At 40.9% G+C, this 7,843-nt stretch overlaps 1 pseudogene; it reads left to right on the top strand.

The window, feature by feature from the left end:
- The first annotated feature begins 332 nt into the window (after positions 1 to 332).
- On the top strand, positions 333 to 661 carry LOC129043686 (non-histone chromosomal protein HMG-17-like; annotated as a pseudogene).
- The last annotated feature ends 7,182 nt before the right edge of the window (positions 662 to 7,843 follow it).

Below are 7,843 nucleotides of genomic sequence, written 5' to 3'. Positions count from 1 at the left end.
TGACTCAAATAATTGCTTCTTGACATACCATAATTTGTAACAAAGTGAAATCTCTAAGGTTAGGAAAAACTGAAGATTGGACCAACAACAGGAGTAACTGAAGGCCAAAACCAAGATATTTTGAAGAATTTATTTCACATGTACAAGATGAGAGTGGGGGGCGGGGTATGTGTATGTGTGCATGTATATGTGTGCACGAGCAGGCGTGTGATGGGAGGAAGGATATAAACCTCACTGGAACTAATGTAGCTGATAGGGAAAACAGCCGGGGCTCCAATTGGACACATTCTTAATACAAGAATACAATTTTTAAGTACATCACCACTGCCAGCATGCCCAAGAGAAAGGCTGAAGGGGATGTTGAAGGAGATAAAGTCACGATGAAGGATGAACCACAGAGAAGATCACGAGGTTGTCTACTAAACCTGCTCCTCCAAAGCCAGAGCTCAAGCCTAAAAAGGCCCATGCAAAGACAGGAGAGAAGATACCCATAGGGAAAAAGGGAAAAGCTGATGCTGGCAAGGAGGGGAATAACCCTGCAGAAAATGGAGACGCCAAAACAGACCAGGCACAGAAAGCTGAAGGTGCTGGAGATGCCAAGTGAAGTGTGTGCATTTTTGATAACTGTATACTTCTGGTGACTGTAGAGTTTGAAATACGATTTTTTTATCAAGTTTTATAAAAATGCAGAATTTTATTTTACTTTTTTTTTAAGCTATGTTGTTAGCACACAGAACACTTCATTGTTGTTTTTGGGGGAAGGGGCATATGTCACTAATAGAACGTCTCTGAAGCTGGATTGATGTGGGGAAAACACCTTTCCCTTCTAGTTTTGAGAGACTTCCTCTTGGCTCCCAAGAGGAGGGATCCCCTGATTTTGACACACATGGCCACCTTGGCACAAAGCCTTGTGGTATGGAAAAACAAATTCGTTTTATGTCCTCTTCTCCCTTTCCATCTTTCAGCGTAGACTTAACTCCCTTAAGCCTAGACATCTGTTGGGACCTGACCCCCAATCATTGGTTACAAGTGTGTCAGGCAATCTGGACTTTCCACTGATGCCACTGAGATGGCACCTGTCAAAAGAGAAGTGGTTCCGTTTCTAGATTGTGGATCTTCAGATAAATTCTGCCATTTTATTTTCACTCCCAGAAAGTCAGGATCGGCTTGTGAAAAGTTGTTAAACAACATGCTAAATGTGAAATGTCAACCCTCACTCTAAACTTTCCGTGTTCAGAGCATAAGATGAATACTTCATTGGGTTTTATGGTGGCTTTCTGATTTTTGGTAGTCCATTGAAGAAGGGAGTATAAAAGTTGTTGTATACTGTTAACGATTTTCTGCCCATGTCCTGCCTGAAATACCATGACTGTTTATGGAAAGTATCTTTAATAAAGCTGGATACAGTTTGCTTGGAAAAAAAAAAAAGAATTGCTTGTGCTGCATCCCATAAGTTTTGGTATGCTGTTTCTATTTTCATTTGTCTAAAAATATTTTTAATTTCCTTTTTATTTTCTTCTTTGACCCATTGTTTAGGAGGAGGGTGTCTAATTTCTATATATTTTTGAATGTTCTGCAATTCCTTCTCCAAATTAACAATTTGATTTCTAGTTTCATGACATTATGGTATCAAAAAATACTTGATATGATTTCAGTTTTCTTAAATTTGTTAAGACTTGTTTTGTGACCTAACACATGATCTAGCATGAAAAATGTTTTGTGTGTGCATGAAAAGAATGTGTATTCTGCTGCTGTTGAATAGAATGGTCTGTATATGTCTGTTACGTTCATTTGACCCAAAGTGTAATTCAAGTCCAAGTTTCCTTATTTTCTATCTAGATGATTTTTTTGTTGCTGAAAGTGAGATAATGAAGTCTTCTGCTATTATTATATTGAAATCTACCTATCTCTTCTGATCTATTAATATTTGTGTTATGAATATATAGATTCTCTGATGTTGAATGCATATGTATTTACTTTATATATTCTTCATGAATTGACCTTTTTATCTCATTATATAATGACCTTCTTTATCTCATTTTAGTTTTTGACAATGTCTATTTTATCTGATTTAAGCATAGCTACCACTGATTTCTTTTGGTTTCCCTTTGCATGAAGTATCTTTTACAACCTTTCTCTTTCAATCTATGTGTATTCTTAAAGGAGAAGCAAGTCTCTTGCAGAGAGCATAGAGTTGGGTCTTGTTTTTTTAATCCATTCAGTGACTCTATGTCTTTTAAAAACTTTTCATTTTATTTAATCGACAAATAATAATTACATGCATATTTATTGGGTACAATGTGACAATTTGATACATGCATACATTGTGAAATGATCAAATCAAGTTCATTAATATATTCATCACCTAATATATTTGTCATTTATTTTTGGTGAGAGCATTTGAAATCCACTATTTTATGACATCAGTAAGATAACCTAACTAGAAGCTCCCAATACTTGCCACCACCCTCCCAAAGATAGCCAAAACAATAAGTAAGCAACTACATTTAGAAGAAAATAACTAAAGGAGGATGTTAGAATACATTAAAGGTGTATTAGAAACTCTGTAGTGTGCAGAAACCCAGGATGGCCACATAGACAACAGAAGGAAACACCTCACCTCCACCACCCTATCCCCACATCAGGATGAGTTGGAACCAGGAGGAAAATCTCCTTGCAGGGAAAAGGTAAGGAAGAGGACCACAGCAGCCCCCATCACCACCTTAGGCACCTACAGTCCTCACCTCTGGTGACCCCCGCAGTTCTCACAGGCAATAAGCCCAGCTGAGGGAACTCCCTAGAATCCACACAGCTACACTCCCCACAGAGGAGGAGACAATACTCACCACTGTGGCCCACGTGGCTACTGCATTTGAAATCAGAAACACTGTTGGAATGTGTCCTGTTCTGGGGGTAGGTAGCCACAGAACACTTCCATCCCTCCAGCTTTGTTGCTGTTGAACCGCCTCCACATTGTTGCAGACCATCCACAAGCTAAGCTGCTGCTACATCCTATTTCTTGGGGCCAAGCTGCAATGGAGATGCTCCACCCACCCCTCCAAGTTGCTTTTGGCCCTGCCCCGTGAAGGCTTGAGCTGAAATGGCACTCAGCCTCCTAAAGAATTGGTTCCTTTGCTGCTCAGAGCAGTCATGCACCCCCATTCCTGAATGGAAGCAGCACCTTGCCTCCAGGAAATCAGTGTCATGGCCAAGCCAAATCAGTTGCACATCTCAGGGATGAGATGACATGGCATTTTACATCTTAGCTAAACAGAGCACTGACTGAGCTGGGTCACCTCAACCTACAGGTTGAATAATTGTAGTACCCTGCTTTCCTGGAACTGGACTAGCCCATTAGAGTATGAGCTACTGAGATACCCCCATCCCCAAGGAATGGAATCATTGCTGCACTGCTCCCTTCCTTCCAGGGCCCAAGTGACATCTGCCCTCTGCTATTCCAGGGTCATTGCTGCTGTCACACCTGGCTTCACAGAATTTGGGATACTTCCATGTCCCACTATCCCCAGGTCCAGAATCCCCACTATGCAGTCCCTCGTGTCCTGGGGCCTAAGTTGCAATGGTGCCCTATTGGCTCTGTTTCCCAAATTGCAGCTGTACCTTCTTTCTGGGTCCTAACCTTTAGCTGGGCCAATGCTATGCCATGCCTTCCAGAGTCAAAGTCTTTCCCTACTAAAGGCACTCTCTAAAGTTTGGAAGAACTGCTGTTCCACCAGATGCACAGACGTCAATTCAAGGACAAAAGAAATATTAGAAAGCAAGAAACATGACACCAATAAAAGACAAGGTGCCAGTAACTGACCCCAAAGAAAAGGAAGTTTATGAGTTGCCTGAAAAAGAATTAAAAATAACAATCTTAAGGAAACTCAGATAGATCTGAGAGAATACAGATAGACAATTCAGCAAAATCAGGAAAGCAATTCATCATCTTAATGAGAAATTCAATAAAGAAGAAAACAGAAATCTTAGAGCTCAAGAACTGAGTGAAGAAAATAAAAAATATAATAGAAACCTTCAACAGCAGACTAGATCAAGCACAAGCAAAAACTCTGTATTTGAAGATAGGTCTTATGAAATTACCCAATGAGAAGGAAAAAAAAAAATGAAAAGTGTGAAGACAGCCAATGGGACATATGGGACATCATTAAGCAAACAAACTTTTGCATAATGGGAGCTCTACAGGGAGAAGAGACAAATGTGCAGAAAGCTTATATAATGAAATAATTGCTGAAAACTTCCCAAGTTTTGGAAGAGGTATGAACATCCAGATCCAAGAAGCTCCAAAGTTCCTAAACAGATTGATCTCAAATAGGTCCTCTCCAAGTTGCTTTACAACTAAACTGTCAAAAGCCAAAGACAAAGAGAATTTCAAAAGCAGCAAGAGAACAGCATCAAATCATATATGAGAGGATTCCCATTAGACTATCAGCAAATTTCTCAGCAGAAAACTTGCAGGTCAGGACAGATGAGATGATACATTCAAAGTGCTGAAAGAAAAAAATTTTCAGGTGAGAATACTATACTCAACAAAGCTATCCTTTACAGATGAAGGAGAAATAAAGTCTTCCCAGACAAACAAAAGAAGTTGAAGAAATTCATTACCACTATACCTGCCGTACAAGAAATGCTTAAGGGAGTCTTCAAGTGGAAATAAAAGGACACTAGTTACTAATATGAAGATATAAGAAAGTATCACATTCACTGGTAAAGGTAAATATATAGTCAAATCCAAAATACTCTAATATTACTGTGGTTCTCTGTAAGTGATGTATACCTTTAGTATGAAGGTTAAAAGTCAAAAGAGTCAAAAATAATAAGTATAATAAGTTGTTAAGAAACATAATTTTTGAGTATATATTTGTACATCTGTATTTATTAAGTATATACTTATTAACATATATATGTATATATGTGCAAATAACATCTTTAGGACTTTCTTCTTTTTTATTATTACTTTTTTTATTGTTTTCATTTCACTGATTTCTCTTTTTTTAATTACACTTTAAGTTCTGGGATACATGTGCAGAACATACAGGTTTGTTACATAGGTATACACACACCATGGTGGTTTGCTGCACCATCAACCCGATATCTACATTAGGTATTTCTTCAAATGCTATCCTCCCACTAGCCCCTCACCCCCTGAAAGGCCCTGGTGTGTGATGTTCCCCTCCCTGTGTCAATGTATTCTCATTGTGCAGTTCCCACTTATGAGTGAGAACATGCAGTGTTTGGTTTTCTGTTCCTGTGTTAGTTTGCTGAGAATGATGGTTTCCAGCTTCATCCATATCCCTGCAAAGGACATGAGCTTATCCTTTTTTATGGCTGCATAGTATTCCATGGTGTATATGTGCCACATTTTCTTTATCCAGTCTATCATGGATGGGCATTTGGGTTGGTTCCAAGTCTTTGCTATTGTGAATAGTGCTGCGGTAAACATACATGTGCATGTGTCTTTATAGCAGAATGATTTATAATCCTTTGGATATATACCCAGTAATAGGATTGCTCGGTCAAATGGTATTTCTGGTTCTAGATCTTTGAGGAGTCACCACACTGTCTTCCACAATGGCTGAACTAATTTAGAAATACATAATGTAAAAATATGTAAATTGTGAAATCAAAAATATAAATGAGGAAGTTTAAAGTCAGGAGTTGCTGTATGGGATTGAAATTAAGTTGCTATCAACATAAGAGTCTTATAACTATAAGATGTTTTATGTAAGCCTCACAGTAACCAGAAAACAAAAGATAATAGCAGATACACAACTGATAAAGAGAAAGGAATCAAAACAGCACCACAGGAAATCATAAAATCACAAAGATAAACAACAAACAAATGATCTATAAAACAACCAGAAAACAATTAACCAAATGGCAATAGTAAGTCCTTACCTATCAATAATTACTTTGAATGTAAATGGATTAAATTCTCCAATCAAAATACATAAAGTGGCTGAATGGATAAAAAACCAAGATCCAACTATGTGCAGCTTACACAAAACACACTTTAAGAACACACATACCCAGGAGGCTGAAACAGGAGAATTGCTTGAACCCAGGAGGCAGAGGTTGCAATGAGCTGAGACTGCATCATTGCACTCCAGCCTGGGCAACAGAGTGAGACTCTGTCTTAAAAAATAAAAAAAATGAGCTCCGGTCTACAGCTCCCAGCGTGAGCGATGCAGATGGGTGATTTCTGCATTTCCATCTGAGGTACCCAGTTCATCTCACTAGGGAGTGCCAGACAGTGGGCGCAGGTCAGTGGGTGAGTGCACCGTGTGCCAGCCGAAGCAGGGGCGAGGCATTGCCTCACTCGGGAAGCACAAGGGGTCAGGGAGTTCCCTTTCCAGGGGTGACAGATGGCACCTGGAAAATCGGGCCACTCCCACCTGAATACTGTGCTTTTCCGACGGGCTTAGGAAATGGTGCCCCAGGAGATTATAGCCCGCACATGGCTCAGAGGGTCCTACGCCCACAGAGTCTCGCTGATTGCTAGCACAGCAGTCTGAGATCAAACAGCAAGTCGGGAGCGAGGCTGGGGGAGGGGTGCCCACCATTGCCCAGGCTCACTTAGGTAAACAAAGCAGCCGGGAAGCTTGAACTGGGTGGACCCCACCACAGCTCAAGGAGGCCTGCCTGCCTCTGTAGGCTCCACCTCTGGGGGCAGGGCACAGACAAACAAAAAGACAGCAGTAACCTCTGCAGACTTAAATGTCCCTGTCTGACAGCTTTGAGGAGAGCAGTGGTTCTCCCAGCAAGCAGCTGGAGATCTCAGAACGGGCAGACTGCCTCCTCAAGTGGGTCCCTGACCCCTGACCCTCAAGCAGCCTAACTGAGAGGCACCCCCCAGCAAGGGCAGACTGACACCTCACAGGGCCGGCCAGGTACTCCAACAGACCTGCAGCTGAAGGTCCTGTCTGTTAGAAGGAAAACTAACAGAAAGGACATCCACAACAAAAACCCATCTGTACATCACCATCATCAAAGACCAAAAGTAGATAAAACCACAAAGATGGGGAAAAAACAGAGCACAAAAACTGGAAACTCTAAAAAGCAGAGTACCTCTCCTCCTCCAAAGGAACGCAGTTCCTCACCAGCAATGGAACAAAGCTGGACGGAGAATGACTTTGACGAGCTGAGAGAAGAAGGCTTCAGACGATCAAATTACTCCGAGCTATGGGAGGATATTCAAACCAAAGGCAAAGAAGTTGAAAACATTGAAAAAAATTTAGAAGAATGTATAACTAGAATAACCAATACAGAGAAGTGCTTAAAGGAGCTGATGGAGCTGAAAACCAAGGCTCGAGAACTACGTGAAGAATGCAGAAGCCTCAGGAGCCGATGCGATCAAATGGAAGAAAGGGTGTCAGCCCTGGAAGATGAAATGAATGAAATGAAGTGAGAAGGGAAGTTTAGAGAAAAAAGAATGAAAAGAAATGAGCAAAGCCTCCAAGAAATGCGGGACTATGTGAAAAGACCAAATCTACGTCTGATTGGTGTACCTGAAAGTGACGGGGAGAATGGAAACAAGTTGGAAAACACTCTGCAGGATATTATCCAGGAGAACCTCCCCAATCTAGCAAGGCAGGCCAACATTCAGATTCAGGAAATACAGAGAACGCCACAAAGATACTCCTCGAGAAGAGTAACTCCAAGACACAAAATTGTCAGATTCACCAAAGTGGAAATGAAGGAAAAAATGTTAAGGGCAGCCAGAGAGAAAGGTCGGGTTACCATCAAAGGGAAGCCCATCAGACTAACAGCGGATCTCTCAGCAGAAACCCTACAAGCCACAAGAGACTGGGGGACAATATTCAACATT

The sequence above is a fragment of the Pongo pygmaeus genome, chromosome 13, assembly GCF_028885625.2.
Source record: "Pongo pygmaeus isolate AG05252 chromosome 13, NHGRI_mPonPyg2-v2.0_pri, whole genome shotgun sequence".
Taxonomy (NCBI): domain Eukaryota; kingdom Metazoa; phylum Chordata; class Mammalia; order Primates; family Hominidae; genus Pongo; species Pongo pygmaeus.
The sequence above is the reverse complement of the archived record's forward strand: the minus strand, read 5'-3'. Positions and strand labels throughout refer to the sequence as shown.